The 20126-nt window shown below is 47.4% G+C and overlaps 2 long non-coding RNA genes and 2 other non-coding genes across 14 annotated transcripts; all 4 read right to left on the bottom strand.

Annotated features, from left to right (window-relative positions):
• Positions 1-381: 381 nt before the first annotated feature.
• Positions 382-4016, bottom strand: LOC123603778. The gene is made up of 2 exons (XR_006715003.1): positions 2066-4016; positions 382-536 (listed from the first exon to the last, which is right to left on the bottom strand). It is a non-coding gene; the product is annotated as an uncharacterized LOC123603778 (long non-coding RNA).
• On the bottom strand, positions 2782-2972 carry LOC123604774. The gene has a single exon (XR_006715503.1). It is a non-coding gene; the product is annotated as a U2 spliceosomal RNA (small nuclear RNA).
• Positions 4017-4757: 741 nt separating the features above from the next.
• On the bottom strand, positions 4758-11359 carry LOC123603777. 11 transcript variants are annotated; one of them, XR_006714995.1, is made up of 7 exons: positions 11143-11359; positions 10708-11012; positions 9348-10104; positions 7765-8050; positions 7289-7429; positions 6987-7182; positions 4758-5543 (listed from the first exon to the last, which is right to left on the bottom strand). It is a non-coding gene; the product is annotated as an uncharacterized LOC123603777 (long non-coding RNA). The 11 variants fall into 11 exon arrangements; XR_006714998.1 differs by having other exon boundaries at positions 10708-10816; positions 11143-11357; XR_006715000.1 differs by lacking the exon at positions 10708-11012 and having other exon boundaries at positions 11143-11355.
• LOC123604772 lies at positions 10462-10652 on the bottom strand. The gene has a single exon (XR_006715501.1). It is a non-coding gene; the product is annotated as a U2 spliceosomal RNA (small nuclear RNA).
• Positions 11360-20126: the final 8767 nt, after the last annotated feature.

The following is a 20126-nucleotide window of genomic DNA, read 5'->3' as shown; positions in this document are numbered from 1 at the left end:
CCCAACCCATGAGAAGAAATCCTCTGCGGGGGTTTTAGAAATTTCAGTTCAGGAGACGATCCCGGACCCCACCATGATTGGTTGCTCCGCTTTCTCTGTCGGGGACTGTAAGGTTTCTCGGGGTAGGGAGGCCCGTCTGCCTCTTTCATACCTAGGCATCTGTCTCTCGGTCTTAGCACATAGCAGTCATTCAAGACATCTTCCCTGAACGCATAAACCCCAATTTGTAACACTCACTCGTTGGCTCCCCCTGCCTTCTATCAGCAACACTCCAACCATCCAGTCCCAAACGTGCTCAAACTTGCTAGCACTTGGGGAGAAGGAAAAGAAATGAGTGGGAAAGGGGAGGTTCGGAGTCTCATGAGGCTAAGGAGGCATGGAGAGATGACATCTTGCTATTTCTGTTGGGACCTGAGGGGACCCATAAAAGGGCACATAACGACACAGGGCAACAGACTAGGAACACGAGAAGAAATTACGTGGTCGGTGTTCTAGACTTGGGTGTCTCTTCTTTCTTTCCTTCTTTCTGTTTCAGCCTATGAGAGGAAAAGAAGTCTCTTTTTAAGTAGAGGGTGTCACATATTTTTCCTCATGTAGGACACAGTTTTGTAGAAGGAGGTGTATGGATTGGGTGGAGGGATACTGTTGTTAGCTAGATTCATTTTTGTTTATTGTTATTATTTACCTTAAAACATTTTACGTTTATTTATTTCGAGAGAGCGCGACCGAACAGGGGAGGCGGAGAGCGAGAGAATCCCAAGCAAGATCCGCCCTGTCAGAGCAGGGCCTCACGTGGGGCTCAAACTCACCAACCGTGGTGAGATCATGACCTGAGCCGAAACCAAACGTCGGACGCCTAACCGACGGAGCCATCCAGGCACCCCTAGATTCCTTTTTTTTTTTTTTTTTTTTTTTTATATATAATCATGGGTCCCCCTCAGCGCTAGCAGAGATTTTAATCCAGATCTGCCCTAAAACAATATAGGAGTATAAAAAAGACCCGATGAGGGGCGCCTGGGTGGCGCAGTCGGTTAAGCGTCCGACTTCAGCCAGGTCACGATCTCGCGGTCCGTGAGTTCGAGCCCCGCGTCGGGCTCTGGGCTGATGGCTCAGAGCCTGGAGCCTGTTTCCGATTCTGTGTCTCCCTCTCTCTCTGCCCCTCCCCCGTTCATGCTCTGTCTCTCTCTGTCCCCAAAATAAATAAACGTTGAAAAAAAAAAATTAAAAAAAAAAAAAAAGACCCGATGATTACAGGTGGACAGAAACTGCAGGGAAACCCTGGAAATGTCCGCCAACACAAAGGTATTTTTTTAATCAAGAGTGTACATTGTGGGGGCCCCTGGGCGGCTCAGTCGGTGAAGTGCCCGACTAGGGCTCAGGTCACGATCATCTATCTCATGGTTCCTGAGTTCCGGCCCCACATCAGGCTTTCCGCTGTGAGCACAGAGCCTGTTTTGGATCCTCTGTTCCCCTCTTCTGTCTCTGCCCCTCCCCTGCTTGTGCTCTCCGCCTCTCTCCAAACAAACAAAGTTTAAAAACCTTAAAAAAAAAAAAAAAAAAAAAGGTGTGTACATCGTGGGTGCTCCACAAATGTATTTCCCGTGAATGGAAAACCTGGGAGAGACAAGTGAGTGAGCAGGCACTCTCCGTTTCCACTGTGGGCACGAGCCACAGCCACTTGTAAATGTAAGGCCTTTCTCTAGTTGTGGCAGCGGACTGTCAAGAAGCCTGAAGGGGAAGCATCTCCCTGACAAGACAGAAAGTGGGTACTTTATACCAGGCGTTGGCCGACTACAGCCGGTACCCCTATTTGGCCCGGTCCGCTCTTGTAAGGTGCACGTTAACAACGGATCGTACATTTTGAAAGGGTTGTAAAAGAAAGAATATGTCACAGAGACCTTTGGGGGCCCGTGGAGCCTCAACTTTCTACGATGTGGCTGGCCCTTTAGAGAGAAAGCATGCCCCCCCGCCGCTGTGGCCCTTTAGAGAGAAAGCATGCCCCCCCGCCGCTGCCGCCCCCGCCCGGTCTCATACCACCAACGGTGAGGTTAAGAAAACATTTCACCTTTGTGCAGAAGGCAAAAGGGAGCACGGTTGAGAAGGTATGTCACTTTGTAGGTATGGACTTCCTACGATGATAACCTTCCGCTTAAGAAATGACCACCGACTTGGGGCGCCTGGGTGGCTCAGTCTGGTTGGGCCTCCGACTTGGGCTCTCAGATCATGATCTCGCAGTTCGTGGGTTCCGGCCCGTGTCGGGGCGGGGGGGGGGGGGTGTCTCTCTCTCTCTCCCTCTCTCTCTGCCCCTCTTCCGCTCACGCGCAGTCTCCTTGAAAAACAAGTAAACACTAAAATTAAGACAAAGCAAACAAACCACCTACTTACAGTATTCAGTCATTTACATGCCATAGACCCCACTCAGGAGCACGACCAGGAGACGGAAGTAGTAAGAGAGGTGATCCCCTGTCGGGCTTGGTCGGACTCCACACCCGTCCAATCTGGAAGCAAGGATTTGGAAACTTAAGCCCTCACAGCAGGTGTCGTTGCGAACTGACTCTTAGCTGCTACTGCCCAGAAGACGCAGCTGAGCACAACGGTTTCGGAAAAAGCAAGGCTCCGCGCTATCTTACAGGCGCCCGTCGTCCACGCCAGCCCCTAAAAGAAGAGGAGGAACTGCCAACGCCGGGCGCATCCCCCAACACCCACAAGAGCAACACCCGAAACACGTTTATAACCGCACGCTGATCTTGAACACCACAAGTACTACCTCCCCCCCAAAGGGGGAAGGACACCGTTCCTGGAAGCACTGCAATACCAGGTCGATGCGTGGAGTGGACGGAGCAAGCTCCTATTCCATCTCCCAGCTCCAAAAATCCATTTAATATATTGTCCTCGGATAGAGGACGTATCAGATATTAAACTGATAAGAACAGATACTACACTTGATCTTAGCCAAAAGGCCGAGAAGCGATGCCGGCCGTGGCCGCCTCCCTGCCACCGCCCTGCCCTCATCCACATTGCACTCACGGTGAGCCAGGTCGCCCTCCTTCGAGGTCTCACTTCCCTCGCTTCTCGGACTTTGGTATGGGAGCCACACTAGGCAGCAGGCTCTTGTGCAGATTTTTAAATCTCTGCCTTTTAAAAGAGAAATTGTGTTCTCTGTCGTTGCTTCGTCGCGCTCACCCACAGGCCATTTCTCATTTGAATGCCCCGCCCCTTCCGCGCGGCGAGGTGTAACCGCGCCCACCATTTCCCAGTTCTCTTGAAGGGCTTTGTGGGCTGGAGCAGAACCTAGGTTGAGGCCAAGCTCTCAGTTGGTTTAAAGCTTTTGCCTGCGTAAAGGCAGGACCAAGGGGGAGGTGGGGACGGGGGTCTGGGAACTGGGGAGTGTGTGGAAGGGGGCTGGAGCAGAGTGGTCAGAGTTTGAAGAACGTCGTCCGGTCCCGTCATCACTGGAGGACCCTACGGGGCTTGCTGTCTCCAGGGTGCTGGGAACCGAGAAGCGCCCGGCTGAGGTCTCCTGGAAAGGGCTCCAGAGAGAAGTTGGGACCCGAGACTGGACCCTAACAGGGCTGCTACCCTGCCTTGGTCAGCAGGGCTCTTGGGCAAACTACTTGACCCGACCCCAGTCGAGCCTCAGTGTCCCGGGTCGGGAGGGGGAAACCTTCGTGCCTTCCTGAATGGGGTCGAGGGAGCACGAAACGTAGCTAATGAGGTGACCTCAATTTAAGCCGTCTAGAATATGGGTCCTGGGCCCCACGAGGTACCAGTGAAGGGGCCATCGATTGTGACACTGAAACAACGGAGCGGCAGTACACAATACAATAGGGACACATTGGTTGTTTGGGTCCGACTTGTGCCCAGTGCTTTCTTTTCGGGTCAAACTTGCAAAGTTTACCTACAGATGGAACAGTTGAGACAGAGAGGTTAAGCAATTTGTCCAAGACCACACAGCTTAGTTGGTGGAAGAGGCTGGGTAAGGTCTAGGAAGCCAAGAGCCCAGGGCCTGGAAAGAGCACGGGAAAGAAAAAAAAAAAAAAAAAGAAAAGAAAAGAAAAGAAAAGAAAAGAAAAAAAAAAGAAAGCAAGAAAGCAAGAGAAAAGTTATTCTTGTGTGTCCAGCCCAGGAGGAGACTAAGCGTTGCTGAGCCTGACACACAGGTAGGTGTGCGGGGGCGGACAGGACGGAAGCCGTCTAAACCCAGTTTGCCTAGTGTGACCTAGCGTGGACCTTGTCTTCCTCGCTTCACCCTCCGCCTTCAATAAACCATTTGCCCATTGTCCTGTAAACTAAGAGATGATGAGATGAGAAATCATTAGACAGAATTATTAGGAATAACGACACGTGGGGTGCCTGGGTGGCTCAGTCGGTTAAGCGCCCCACTTTGGCTTTGGTCCTGATCTTCAAGGTCGGTGAGTTGGATGGAGCCCCTCATCCGGCTCTGCGCCAACAGCACGGAACCTGCTTCGGATCCTCGGTCTCCCTCTCTCTCCGCCCCTCCCTCGATCGTGCGCTCATGCGCGCGCTCGCCCTCTCTCTCTCAATAAACAAACAAACAAAGGAACAAACATTTTTTTAAAAAGAGGCAATAACAAGACATGTTTGGTACGTAGTATTATCTGTGAGAACCAAGCACAGGGAAACACCTCAGGCCATTCACTTCTCTGTAGCTCCTCATCTGGAAAGCAAGAGTACTAACAGCAGGCATATAATCTTAATCTTCCCTCCTCCACTCAGGGCCCCTGTTCTCCCTTACCTGTTTTTTGTTTGTTGTTTGTTTTTGTTCTTTATTCCATAGTCCACAGTTATATTTCCAGTGCTTAGGACAGTACCTGGCATATACTGGACACTTCGTATATTTGGTCGAATAAATGAATGAATAAATATTATATAATGTGATCTCTACATATGGAAGGTGACCAGCAGACCTCCTGGCTTGTGGTAATTATGACCCTCACTGCGTTCTACCAACTTTCTGCTCGCTTCCACGTTTATCTGGTCATCTTGTGCGTGCGTGCTCGCTTGCTTATTTATTTATTTATTTATTTATTTATTTATTTATTTATTTATTTATTTAAAGTAAGCTCCACGCCCAACATGGGGTCTGAACTCACGACCCTGAGATCATCGAGAGTCCCATGCTCTTCTGACGGAGCCAGCCAGGCGCCCCACCGGGCTCCCTCACGGAACTTCAGGGGCATCTTGATCTGTGCAGTGAGGTGCCTGGGATGGCAGACATGCATGTTCTGTCATCGCAAAGGAGTATTTCCCATTGCAAATTAATGGTTTCTCATTCCAGTTCACGCACCGGCTTCTTGTGAGTTTGGTCAAGTTACTGAGCGTCTCTATTCTTTGCCCGTTGTCCTTTAAATTGTTCATCATTTTGCATTTCCACCTCGAGCACAGATCACACTTCTTCGTATCAGTCCTAGTATGGGAATTGGGAGTATAAGTCTGACGTTACTTTTTCTGGATGGCTACCCAGCCGTCCCGGCATCCTATATGGAATAATAGCCCACGGACTGTCAGGTTCAGAGGCCACCCTGATCATGTAAAAAAAAAAAAAAAAAAAAAAAGTCCTCATACGTATTTAGATATATTTCCGGATTTTTCTTCTCTCTCTCGTTTTAAAAAGATTTTAGTTTTAAGTAATCGCTACACCCAACGTGGGGCTCGAACTCACAACAACTCCAAGATCAGGAATCACATGCTCTACCCACTGGCCCGCCAGGCACCCCTGGATTTTTCTATTAAAAATTCTTCTGATAACCTGTTTTTAACATTTTTGATGCAGGCGCGCCTGGACGGCTCAGCTGGTTAAGCAACCATCGGCTCCTGATTTCGGCTCAGGTCACCATCTCAGTTTGTGAGTTCGAGCCCCTCAATGGGCAGTGCAGAGACTACTTGGGATTCATTCTCTCTCTCTCTCTCTCTCTCTCTCTCTCTCTCTCACTCAAAACACAAACATATGCATAAATAAGCAAACTTAAAATTTTTGATTCAACTGATTCTCCAGTATTACACCTACTCCATGACTGGCACCTGTGGGCCCTGGGTCGGCAAGGGGCATCTTGCCAAGCTCTTCCAGTCCTCTTCTGCTGGCATTCAGCTACCATCACACCCCCACAGAGCCTTGGGGATGCCCACGCACAGCAGGAGGGTGTCTGCCCCGCCCGCCCGCCTGCCTGCCGCCAAGGACACCAACTCCAACTCCAGGCGCTCCTGAGCGTTCCCTCCTCAGGCTTGGCAGGGCTGTTGGGTCCCTGCCAGCCCAGGAGGACAGCGTCCTCAAGTCCAATCCCCACCGCGTCTGTGTTTTTTTACCTGGCCCTGCGGCAGCCCTGCCTTCATCTCCACGTCCACCCTGTCCTCTTGCTCCTGAGCCGAAATCGGACACTCAACCGACTGAGCCACCCAGGCGCCCCTCCAGCGGGTTCTTTTTTGTCCCCTCAGCTCAGCTTTCACAACTAGTTGAAGAGACCCGGTCGGAGAGACATGCCATTTTGTTTTGTCTGACTTCCCCTCCCCTCCCCTCCGCTCTCAATTCTCCTCCCCTCTCCTTTTTCTCCAGTTACACACAAAAGCTTTTGCTTCTGTGGCTCCCATCAGAACCCGGTCCGTCTGTCTGACTCGGCAGTGGGCAAGGGAGATTGTTTTCTCTAGCAACGGCTGGCCACGTTAGGGTCACATATACCCTGTTTTAAAAATGACTCCGGGGGCGTCTGGGTGGCTCGGTCAGGTGAGCGTCCGACTCCTGATTTCACCTTCAGATCATGATCTCACGGTTCTTGGGTTTGAACCCCATGGCGGTCTTTGCGCTGACAGCGCACAGCCTGCTCGGACTTCTTTCTTCTTTCTCTTCCCCTCCCCCCCCCCCCATTCTCTCTCTCTCTCTCTCTCTCTCACACACACACACACACACACACACAAATAAGTAAATAAACTTAAAAAAAAAAAATACCAAAGACCCGAGGTGGACATTTTACCACCGTCTCGCTGCTCAAAGCGAGGTCTCCAGATCAGCAGCATTGGGGTCCCGCGAGCATGCTGGAAACGCAGGACCACGGGCTTCTTAACAAGACTCTCCTGGCGTGTGTGTGTGTGTGTGTGCGCGCGTGCGCGTGTGCGTGTGCGTGTGCGTACGGGACCGTTTGAGAAGTGCTCGGCGACGGCACTTGATGACTGAGGGAGAGAGACCGGCCGAAGCAGCAGATATATTCCTCAGGATCTCCACTCTCACTACCGATACATGCAACCCAATTTCTCTCCACCCTTCTCTCACCCTGACCTTCTGAGTCCCTGAGGAGAGTCTGCAAACGGTTTCTAGAACCTTCTGGTGCCGAGACAGAGAAAAGGAGCCCATGACACACGAGCTAACTTTTTGGTGTTTCTTTTGTTTGAATTGTAAGTGACCGGAAGGCTCCAGGAACTGTGGATGGGATAATAAAAAAGCACAGAAGATCCTGAAGGTCATTAATTAGATTCACTTTCATGTTCCTTGAGAGACAGGAGCCAAGAGGTATGGGACTGTTCACGCTGCATTTCTTTGACGGGGCCGGGCGGTGTTGCCCCAAGCCAGCCTGAAAACCCTGGATAGTTACACGTGATCAAGGCAGTTGCAAGGGCCAGCAGAGTACCTGCCCCCTATCAGGGTTTGTGTGCTGGACAGCAAGTTTCATGCCCAGCTAGACTGGATCCATAAAACTAGTTAGACTCCCCCAGGAACCGGGCTTCAAAACTTGCCTGCCATCCTTGGGCACCCACCTTGGGCACCCACCGTGGGCCGGGACGGCAAATCCCCACATTGTCCTTTTGGTCTTCCAACAATCCCAAAGAGAAGGTGTTACTTATCGTATTTTACATCCAAAGAGATCCAGGCTGCCGAGGCCCCACCTCCCAACATCCTCAGCTGTCTTGCTCTGCTTCCTCCCACAGAATTAAGGGGACCCTTCCTCTTGGCTGGTTGGTTTTGCGTCTTTGCGATTGACGGGTCCTCTCGTTCCCATCCACTTTCTGAGGAAAGTGGATCAATCAGCGTTCACGATTCCCACTTAACAGATGAGAAAAGCACACTTTCAGAAAGAGATTTCAAGCTAACCAGACTTGGGAGACAGACTCAGATGTGTGGGGGGCGGATTCAAGGAGCTGGACACCTGGCTGCTGAGGGCAGAACGTTGGGTGCCTGGCCAGGTGTTTAAGATCCAAAGTGGGTTGCCAGGCAGCCTGCTCCTTTACCTGCACTGCACCGCCTCTAGGGCTGAGTCATCATCTCAGCCGATGAACCGATTTTCTTTTTCTCTTTGGGGGCAGCAGGGGGAAGCAGGGAGCAGCTAAGGGACGGACCCCCCCCCCCCCCACACACCCCCACCCCGCCGCCCCCTGTGCGTCAGGACCTCCCAGCACCTTGGGAGTCATCCATCCTATGCTTAACTTTGGTGACAAGAAAACCAAGGTCCTGAGACCAAAGGTTCAAGACCATCCAGGTGTCAGGCACACGAGGGTGTGTAAGCCCAGGCTTACATCAGAGGGTAACACTCCATGATGGGGACCGATTTCATCGTTCCCTTGTACTTTGACAAGTACAATTTCTTTCTTTCTTTCTTTCTTTCTTTCTTTCTCTCCCTTAAGTTTATTATTTTGAGAGGGAGGGAGGCGGGGGGGGAGAGAGAGAGAGAGAGAAAGAGAAAGTGTGGGAGGGCGGGGGGGGGGGGAGTGGGGGGGGGGAGAATCCCAAGCAGACTCCGTGCTGTCAGCACAGAGCCCCATGCCAGGGCTCGATCCCACAAACCGTGAGATGCTGACCTGAGCTGCACTCAAGAGCCCGGCACTTAAACAACTGAACCACCCAGGCGCCCCGGCAAGTCCAAGGTTTTGATAAGTCTAAGATCACAAAACAGAACTGGGTAAAAATTTCCACAACTAATGGAAAAACTGGACTCAAGTAGAATAAATATTAATTACATGAGACTGAATGAGTTGAGGAGGAGGATCATTTTTATGACTTCATTGCTTGTTCTTTAATGTTTTGTGTTTCCAGATTTTTTTTGAAACCTTTTTTATCTTTTCTCTTAAGCTATCGACAATTTGGCAAATTATACCTTTGTAAACAAAGATGAAACATTTACTTTTTCTCCCTACATGATCCCCCAGAATTCGGAAAGTTTTCAGCATTCTTCTTTCTTTTCTTTTCTAATTTTTAAAATATTTACTTATTGTTTATTTTGAGAGAGAGAGAGAGAGAGAGAGAGAGAATGTGAGTCGGGGAGGAGGCAAAGAAAGAGGAGAATGAGAAACCCAGGCAGGTTCCGCGCTGTCAGCCCAGAGCCCGAGGTGGGGCTCAAACTCACCAACCGAGGGTTCATGACCTAGCCGAGACCAGGAGTTGGATGCTTAACTGACTGAGCCACCCAGGCGCCCCTAGATTCATTCAGTTGTTATAATCATGAGTCCTCTTGAGTGCTGGCAGAGATTTTAATCCTGATCTGCCCTAAAACATAAAAAGTCCTGGTGATGACAGGTGGAGGGAAACTGCAGGAACCACGCGTTTAAGGAAGAAACCCTGGAAACGTCCGCCAACACAAAGGTATTTAAGGAAGAGTGTACAGTGTGCGTGCTCAACAAATGTACTTAATTAACATGGATGGAAAACCCGGGAGACACAAGTGAGCAGGAACTCTCCGTTTCCACTTTGGTCACGAGCCACAGCCACTTGTAAATGTAAGGCCTTTCTCTAGTTGTGGCAGCGGACTGTCAAGAAGCCTGAAGGGAGGCATCTCCGTGACAAGACAAAAAGGTGTTTTATATCAGGGGTTGGCAGACTACAGCCCGCACCCACATTTGGCCCGGTCCACTCTTGGAAGGTGTGCGTCAACAACAGACACTTTCAAGGGGTTGTAAAAAAAAGAGAGGTCACAGACCTTCTGGGGCCGTGAAGCCTCGGCTTTTCACTACGTGGCGACGTCCGTCTCGTACCACGAACGATGATGAGCTTACGAAAACGTCTTACCGGGGCAAAAGGTAAAAAGCGCGGTTCAGGAGACACGCCACATGGGGGTATGGGCTTCCCGCGATGGATCTCCTAGCAGCCTTCCATCGAAGAAAGAACTACCGTTGTAAAGACGTCAGCTGTTAAGTTTCCACACGCCCCACACAGAAGCACGAAAAACAAAGAGTAGCAGAGATAGGTCCACGTGGAAGTCGTGTCACGGGAGTGAGCACCCCCCCCCCCCCCGTACTGCGCAGAACCAAGAACCGACGACAAAAAATACATCCGCGCGTCTTCTCCCAAGCCACTTACTAGGGGTAGCAGGAAAGCTCCCGCGAGGTGTACAACACCCCAGCCAGCAGAGAAAACTCGAGGCCTTCCGGGAAAAAACACAACGCAAAGCCAAGTACTTACGGGGATAACATGAAAAAAACTCGAAAGCTAATCTTAGGCACCACAGATGTTGTCCCCCGAGCGGGGGATGCACCGTTCCCGGAAGTACTGCAATACCAGGTCGATGCGTGGAGTGGACGGAGCAAGCTCCTATTCCATCTCCCAGCTCCAAAAATCCATTTAATATATTGTCCTCGGATAGAGGACGTATCAGATATTAAACTGATAAGAACAGATACTACACTTGATCTTAGCCAAAAGGCCGAGAAGCGATACCGGCCGTGCCCGCCTCCCCGCCACCGCCCTGCCGTCATCCACATTGCACTCACGGTGAGCCAGGTCACCCTCCTTCGAGGTCTCACTTCCCTCGCTTCTCGGACTTTGGTATGGGAGCCACACTAGGCAGTAGGCTCCTGTGCAGGTTTTTAAATCCTCTACCTTTTAAAAGAGAAACTGTGTTTCTGTCGACGCTTCGTCGCGCTCACCCAACGCCGTTCCTAATTTGAATTCCCCGCCTTTTCCCGCCCGCGGAGGCGTGGCTAAAGCGGGCCCACTGGACCCCGGGATCGCTTCCGCGCGCCGAGAGTCGAAGCCGCGCCGGGCGGTCGGTCTCCGCTTTTGTGCATAACGGAGACTAAAGACGGGACCAAAGAGGATCGGGGGTGCCGTCAAGAGGGGCCTGTGGAAGGGACCTCTTGGCGGAGGGTCTTCTTGACGAAAGGCAAAGTCGCAAGACCCTTTCCCTAGAAACTCCGAGACCTTACCGTATTAAATTGGTCGCACGCCGGCGCAAAGACGACCTTGGTATCTGTCGGTCGAGCAGCTCCTTCTGAGTCAGGGGAGCGGCAGGGCTGCGGGAGGGGCTTCCCGGAGCCGGTGGTAGCCTCCCTGCAAGGCGGAAGGCAGGTGGTAGAAAGTGTAGGGCGGGGAGGAGGCCTGCCACATCTCGGGAGGCGGGGCTGGGCCGCTGGAGGGATTCCCCCTCCCCCACCATCCCTCCCAGCTCCAGCCCTTGCGTCTATTCCTGCTTCTTTCTGTGAATGAATCCTATCAATAGCTTTTTTAGTCCCTAGCTACTGGACAGTGCTCAGCACACATGTGGCACCAGAGAAATATTTGTTGAAAAAAAGAAATTTCGGGCGCCTGGGTGGCTCGGTGGGTTAAGGGTCCGACTCTTGACTTTGGCTCAGGTCGTGACCTCACGATTTGTGAGATGGAGCCCTGCATCGGATCGGGTTCTTCGCTGACAGCACAGAGCCTGCTTGGGATTCTCTCTCTCTCTCTCTCTCTCTCTCTCTCTCTCTCCCCCCCCCCCCCAAAAATAAATAAATAAACTTAAATAAAAACTAAAAAAAAAAAAAAAAAAGAAAGAAAGAAATTTGGTGAATGAATGAATGAAGTGCACATGAAACGATACATAATGGGCTTCGCTTGCACCTGACCTGACGACATAGGACTCTTTGCGCCTCCTACTCCCAGATCTGTGTTCAGATATGCGTGTATCAGACCATCCTTTTTTTTTTTTTTTTAAATTTTTTTTTTAACGTTTATTTATTTTTGAGAGACAGAGAATGAACAGGGGACGGGCAGAGGGAGACGGGGAGACGGAGACACAGAATCTGAAGCAGGCTCCTGACTGTGAGAGTCAGCACAGAGCCCGAGGCGGGGCTTGAACCCGGGAACCGCGAGTTCAGGACCTGAGCCCAAGTTGGACACTCAAGCGACTGAGCCATCCGGGGGCCCCTGTATCAGACAGACCATCTTATACTCGCTCATTGGGTTTTGCTGAGAGGGGGGTTGCTATCATCTGAACGCCCCAAGCAATTGTTCATCTCTCTTTGGCTTTCCTGTTCTGCCTGGTATTCTGGCCATCCGGGCAAGTGTCTCAGTCCCCGTCTGCAGCTGGATGCACCCCCAGGGCAGGAGCGGGGTCTGTCCGGTCTCTGCTTCCAGCACCTGCCCAGGTGTGTCACATCACGTTACAGGAGATTAACGACAAATCGGTTAACAATGAATATTGGTGCAATCCCTATCAAAATAACACCAGCATTCTTCAATAGAACTGGAAGAAACAATCCCAAAGTTTGTATGGAACCAGAAAAGACCCCAAATAGCCAATGCAATCTTGAAAAAGAAAATTGAAGCTGAGGCATCACACTCTCAGACTTCAAGATGTATTGCAAAGCTGTAATCATCTGGACAGTATGGTACTCTTGCAAAAACAGACACTGAGATCAATGGCACGGAATAGAGAACCCAGAAACGGATCCACAAACATATGGCCAACTAATCTTTGACAAAGCAGGAAAGAGTATCCAATGGAACAAAGACAGTCTCTTCAGCAGATCGTGCTGGGAAAACTGGACAGCAACATGCAGAAAAAATGGACTTGGACCACTTTCTTATACCATACACAAAAATAAACTGGAAATGGATGAAACACCTTAATGTCAGATAGAAAACCATCAGAATCTTAGAGGAGAAAAAGGCAAAAACCTCTTTGACTTCGGCTGTAGCACTTCTCACTCAACAGGTCTCCGGAGGCAAGGGAAACAAAAGCAAAATGAACTACTGGGACCTTCTGTACTGCAAAGGAAACAATCAGCAAGACTAAAAGCAACTGATTGAATGGGAGAAGATATGTCCAAATGACATATCAGATAAAGGGTTAGTCTCCAAAATCTATAAAGAACTTATCGAACTCCACACCCAAAAACAAATAATCCAGTGAAGATACGGGCAAAAGACATGAATAGACACTTCTCCAAAGAAGACATCCAGGTGGCCAATCGACACGTCAAAAAATGCTCAACAACATTCATCGTCAGGGAAATACGAATCAAAACCACCGTGAGTTACCACCTCACACCTGTCAGAATGGCTCACGTTAATAACTCAGACGACGATAGATGTCGGCGAGGATGTGGAGAAAGAGTATCTCTTTCGCACTGCTACTGGGAATGCAAACTGGTGCAGCCACTCTGGAAAACAGAATGGAGTTTCCTCAAAATATTAACGATAGAAATACCCTATGACCCAACAATTGCACTACTAGGTATTTACCCAAGGGATGCAGGTGTGTTGTTTCGAAGGGGCACACGCACCCCAATGTTTATAGCAACGCGATCGACAACAGCCACAGTATGGAAAGAGCCCAAATGTCCATCAATGGATGATGGATAAAGAAGATGTGGTATATATATATCATATATATATATATATATATATATGATATATATATGTATATGTACATATGTACATATATATGTACATATACATATATATACAATAGAGTATTACTCGGCAATTAAAAAGAATGAAATCTTGTCATTTGCAAGTATGTGGATAGAACTAGAGGGTATTATGCTAAGCAAAATTAGTCTGTCAAGGAAAGACAAATATCGTATGACTTCACTCATATGAGGACTTCAAGATACAAACCACATGAGCATAAGGGAAGGGAAGCAAAAATAATATAAAAACAGGGAGGGGGACAAAGCATAAGAGACTCATAAATATGGAGAACAAACAGAGGGTTACTGGAGGGGTTGTGGGGGGGGATGGGCTAAATGTGTAAGGGGCATTAAGGAATCTACTCCTGAAATCATTTTGCAGTATATGCTACTAACTTGGATGGAAGTTAAACAATGAATAAGTAAATGAAATTAAATTTAAATTAATTTAATTAAAAATAAAATAAAATAAATATATGCAACCCAGACCACAGAAAAAGTACTTTTTTTCTAAAATATAAAGAGCTCCTGCAAATAATTATAACAGACAAACCATATAGTGAAAAAAAAAATGGGCAAAGGCCAGGCACAGACAATTCACAGAAAACAAAAAGTGGTTCTTTGGGGGTTTTTTTGTTTGTTTTTTGTTTTTTTTTTAGTTTATTTATTTTGACAGAGTGAGAGGACATGAGCAGGATCAGTGGGGGAGGGGCAAAGAGAGGGAGAGAATCCCAAGCAGCCTCTGCACTGTCAGTGTGGAGCCTGATTAGGGGCTTGGAACTAACAAACTGTGAGATCATGACCTGAGCTGAAATCAAGAGTCGGAGGCTTAACCAACTGAGTTTCCCAGGTGCCCCTTAATATATTTTATTTTAAGTAATCTCTATACCCAAGAGGGGCTTGAACTTTAGACCCCAAGTACCCCTGTCTATATTCGCTTAAATCCTGTTAATTGTTTTTGAGGTTTTATCTATCTGTAAATTAGACTTGATCCTGAATTCCTCTAGTTTCCTCAAATATCTGGCTATGACTCACCAAATTTACATTTCCAATTTCCTCCTACCCTTCTGATTTGGAATCGCTAAGAACAAAGACTGTTTTGAGTCTCCTCGGATGGGAGTATATAGCTGGTCTTTGTCACAACCCAGATGGCAGCCAAATATCAGGGACTTAAAACCTGAATCTCCGTCTCATGGCTGAAGAAGGTTACATCTGAGATCTGGTCCTGTACAAAAGTTGGAGATCTCCAAATCAAATTAGGAAGAGAAGTAGCTGACATCAAGGTAGACTACTTTCTTCCAAGATGCTAGATCAACACTTCATACTTTAACTAAACATGAATCTCTTCTTCCCTCTCTTTGCTTTACTCTGGCACTGGCCTGGGAAGATAACACCATCATCCATTATCTCCCAGGCCACTGCTAAGACGAATAACCTCTGGAATTTAGAACAACTTTTCATTTCAGGCTAGGAGAAAACCTAACTGACCCCTTGCTTGGATTAGCAAATGAAACAATCTCTGTGAATGAATCCATTAACAGTACCACCTTCATGGAAATGGTTTGTGCCCAATACGGTTTTTTGTTTTGTTTTGTTTTGTTTTGTTTTGTTTTGTTTTGTTTTGTTTTCCTGCAGTGGTTATCATTCTCCCTGGGTGTATGAATGCCTAGACGCTTGGCACATAGCTGGGCAATGCCTCTTAGGTTGTCTATCTGTGTCCCTAACTTTTTACAAACAAGCTAAGACACCTGTTTGGTCAACTCCTCTGAATTTACATTGTCAAGTTAGAAAGGACCTATCTGGAGGCTTCCATGATTCAGGATTCACTTCCTTTGGCAGGTCCCTACTTGCCTGGTCAGGAGTAATGAGCGCCAATGAGGCTATGACAAAGTATCTCTCTTTAGCTCTCAAAAAATACTGCAGAATCCATTGCAAAAGCAATAGCTGCCCAACAAATATCCGGAATCTCTAGTCAAACTTGTTCTTGATAATAAAACTGATTGTCTTTTAGCTAAGCATGGAGGTATCTTTGCTGTGGCCAACACCACCTGCTGTGCCTGGATTAACATTTCTGGGGAAGTTGAAATCCAGTTACAAAAGAGATCACTGAGCAACGTACTTCACTTAAAAAGGTGACTCCCTGGGGTGCCTGAGTAGCTCAGTCAATTAAGCGTCAGACTTTGGCTTAGGTCAAGATCTCGAGGTCCGTGAGTTCCAGCCCTGTTTCAGACTCTGTGCTGACAGCTCAGAGCCTGGAGCTTGTTTCAGATTCTGTGTCTGCCTCTTTCCCACACACACACACACACACACACACACTCTCTCTCTCTCTCTCTCTCTCTCAAAATTAAACATTAAAAAAATAATAAAAGGTGACTCCTTCAGGGGCATCTGGGTGGCTCAGTTGGTTAAACGTGTGACTCTGGATTTTGGCTCATGTCTTGATATCATGGTTTATGAGATCGAGCCCCTCATCAGGCTCTGTACTGACAGCATGGACCCTGCTTGGGATTCTCTCTCTCTCTCTTTTTCTCTCTCTCTCTCTGCCTCCCTCCCTCATGCTCTCTCTCAAAAACAAACAAATAAACAAAAGTGACTCCTTTGAAGGTCTTTCTCTGACTTATTTAAAAAAATTTTTTTTAAGTTTATTTATTTTTGAGAGAGAGACAGAGCATGAATGGGGGAGGGTCAGAGAAAGAGGGAGACACAGAATCTGAAACAGGCTCCAGGCTCTAAGCTGTCAGCACAGAGCCTGATGTGGGGCTCGAACTCACAGACCGTGGGATCATGACCTGCGCGGAAGTCGGACGTTTAACCAACCGAGCCACCCAGGCGCCCCTCTCTGACTTATTTGATTGTGATTGGTTTTTGTCTTGGGAACTCTTGCCCCAAAGTATACTCCAGAGATTGGGAAGTATCTTGCTTATAGCAATCATAGTAATCTCCCTGACACCTTATGCTCTCAATCTTTAAAGGCATGCATGTTTGCAGCCTCTAGCCAACAATCTAAGTCTGGTATGCCTAGAAATGAAGAAAATGGTCAGCTAAAAAATTTCAGGGGTGCCTGGCTGGCTCGGTTGATAGAGCATGCAACTCTAGATCTTGGGGGTATGAGTTTGAACCCCATGTTGGGTGTAGAGATTACCTTAGAATAAAATCTTAAAGGGGTGCGGAGCTGGGTAGTTGGTAGAGCATGTGACCTTGATCTTGGGGTTGTGAGTTCAAGACCCACATTGCATATGGAGCCTACATAAAATAAAAATTTTAAGAGGTGTCTGCATGGCTCAGTTCATTGAGCCTCTGACTCTTGAATTGGGCTCAGGTCATGATCCCATGGTCATGGGATCAAGCCCTGCGTCTAACTATGTGCTGAGCACAGAGCCTGCTTAAGATTCTCTTCCTCTGGGGCGCCTGGGTGGCGCAGTCGGTTGAGCGTCCGACTTCAGCCAGGTCACGATCTCGCGGTCTGTGAGTTCGAGCCCCGCGTCAGGCTCTGGGCTGATGGCTCAGAGCCTGGAGCCTGTTTCCGATTCTGTGTCTCCCTGTCTCTCTGCCCCTCCCCCGTTCATGCTCTGTCTCTCTCTGTCCCAAAAATAAATAAACGTTGAAAAAAAAAATTAAAAAAAAAAAAAGATTCTCTTCCTCTGCCCATCTCCCCTGCTCGTTCTAAAATAACAAAAACTGTTGCATCCACACAACTCCTGAAACAGATGCTACAGGCACCAGTGACAGTCACAACAAAATTTATTGCAATGAGAGGCAAGGCCAACTGATCGGGACCGACACTCTTGACCAGAGTGCGGTCTCGAACAGCCGGGGTATAGAGTTTTTATAGCCGACCACAACGTCTTATCATCACCTGGGGACAGAACAAAGAAATAGTTCCCAGATGGGGGTGGAAACAGTTCAGACATGCCCTTGCCCCAATCCAATCAAACACTAAACCAGTTGATTTTCCTTAAACTTTTGTTCCCTTGATTGATAGGACAAGGCTGTAATCTCTTAATCTACGGTGTTAAAACAAAGCTGTTATTTTTTAAGGCTACAGGTTAGCCCTACACTACAATTTAACCCTTACAAAACAAACAAATAAAAATTTAAAAATTAAAATAAAAAATAAAACCTTAAAAAATATGAAAGTAAAAAATTTCAAATGGGAAGTTGTGATGTGTTACTACCATAGGGATAAAGCAAAAAACATCAGGACCTGTAACTATCATATCAAGGATCAGTAAAAGTTGTGAGAACCGCATAGTGGTAGCTGAGAGTGACACAGATGGCTTAAATTTTGATCACATCTCTCAGGCAGAGAGTCTGATCAAAAGGAGGGAATGGTTAAAAATAAAAAAAGAAAGAAACAATAAGCTCAAATAGAAACCTAACTACAGGAAATGACCTTTAAACTGTCAATCTGGTATTTCCTGATCAGTACCAGTGAGGTAATCTGCATGATAGACCCCTCCCCTACCGCCCAAAGGAAGGTGACCTTACCTGAAACTATCCTTTTCTTAGTAACTTCCTTGTCTTGCCCCATTTCTGCCTATAAAACTCTCCCATTGTGTATAGCTCTTTGGGGCTCCTTACTACTTGGCCGATAGGATGCTGCCTGGTTCATGAATCCCTGAATAAAGTCAATTAGATTCTCCCATTTACTCAGTTGGATTTTGTTTTTTAACATATCTAAATAGTAGCAGTGCCTTCTGGGATGTAATAATTGCATCCTGGTTTCTGAGATGTAAAGTTATGAAAAAGATGTGTTATTTGGGATGGAACTCATGAACCATGAGATCATAACCTGAGCTGAAACCAAGAGTTGGCTGTTTTACCGGCTGAGCCACTCAAGTGCTCCCTATTTATATCTATTTGATTTACTTGTTCTTAACAATTTTGTTTGTACTACCCACAAAACATGAGATATTAGAGAAAATTGGCCATCAACCCAAGCCTATTATTCTTTTAAAAAAAAATTTTTTTTTCAACGTTTATTTATTTTTGGGACAGAGAGAGACAGAGCATGAACGGGGGAGGGGCAGAGAGACAGGGAGACACAGAATCGGAAACAGGCTCCAGGCTCTGAGCCATCAGCCCAGAGCCCGACGCGGGGCTCGAACTCACGGACCACGAGATCGTGACCTGGCTGAAGTCGGACGCTTAACCGACTGCGCCACCCAGGCGCCCCCCAAGCCTATTATTCTTGATGACAAATTTTGTAAGAGATTAACATGAATTCATCCAACCTTTAGTAAACCTAGGTAGAATAAAAGCATTATATTTAATGCTGATAACACTAAAGACATGCTTATTTTAATCAAACCAACAAACTTAAACTAGCTTTAATACCAAATATTTCCCTAGTTCAGGTGAACCTGAAATTCATTTGGGTTACTGTCTATTATATTAATGAGAACTCAATTTATATAAGAACTTAATTTTCTTTCTTTCTTTTTTTTTTTCTTTTTCCTTTTTTGAGTTTAAGTAATCTTGACACCCAATGTGGGGCTCAAACTCACGACCTTGAGTTCAAGAACTGCATGCTTTTTCAACTGAGCCAGCCAGGTGTGAGAAATAAGCCCACTGACCCAATCAAAGGAGGGACACGGAGACTGGGAGCACAGTGAAGTGAGGCTTTAATCAAAGTTCTTGCAAGACCGGGTGTCTGATGGACAGGCACACTTGGGGCAGTTACAGCAGGTAATTTATCTCCTAGTGTGCAAATCCCTCCCCTGATTCCTCCTTGGCTGAGTACTATGGTTACAGCCTTACCCGGAAGTCACCTATGCCCACGTAAGGCAAAAAATAGTCTGACTGGAATAAATGTACATTCCTTGAGATGAGGCAGATACTTCAGTTCTTTGGCACATGGTCATTGCAAAGCCTGCAAAAATAAGCCGGGGAAATGGAGAGGGGAAGAGGAACCAGGAACTGAAGTGTCTAAGGGTTTGGGACTCCACTGTGGTGTGTGTGTGTTGGGGGGGGGGGGGTTATACATATTTCCAATAGATTGTAAACCTATTGTTAACTGGACAACACAGCTTTTATTTGGTATTTCTGAAAATGAATCATCTCACTTCCTGATGTAGGAAACAAAGGCAAAAGGAAATGGCAGATCAAATTAAATTTCCTTATGATCTGCAGTCCATTGACAAATACTTGAGGTACACAGAGTAAAACATTTCTCTAGGAACTCCCTGATATCTTAACGCTAATGCTTTGCTAGAGGGAAAAACAACATTAGCTTGACAATAGCTAGACAATAGCATCCTGGGAGTCTCTTTAGCATATGAAAATCCCATTGGAAACTTCCTCTTAACTCTCCCTCCCCCAATTCCCAAGTATATAACCAATCCCTCCACAGGGTCCTGCCCACGGGTCCTGTCCCCGTTTTTTAAATAAAATCACCTTTTGCACCAAAGACATCTTCAAGAATTCTTGGCCATTGACTCTGGACCCCACGAGCCCCACTATCACCTCAGAACTTCATCACTTCTCGCCCCAGATGCCCCAGAACTTAATTTTCT

The sequence above is a fragment of the Leopardus geoffroyi genome, chromosome E1 (genome assembly GCF_018350155.1).
Source record: "Leopardus geoffroyi isolate Oge1 chromosome E1, O.geoffroyi_Oge1_pat1.0, whole genome shotgun sequence".
NCBI lineage: Eukaryota > Metazoa > Chordata > Mammalia > Carnivora > Felidae > Leopardus > Leopardus geoffroyi.
This window is presented reverse-complemented; position numbering and strand designations above follow the sequence as displayed.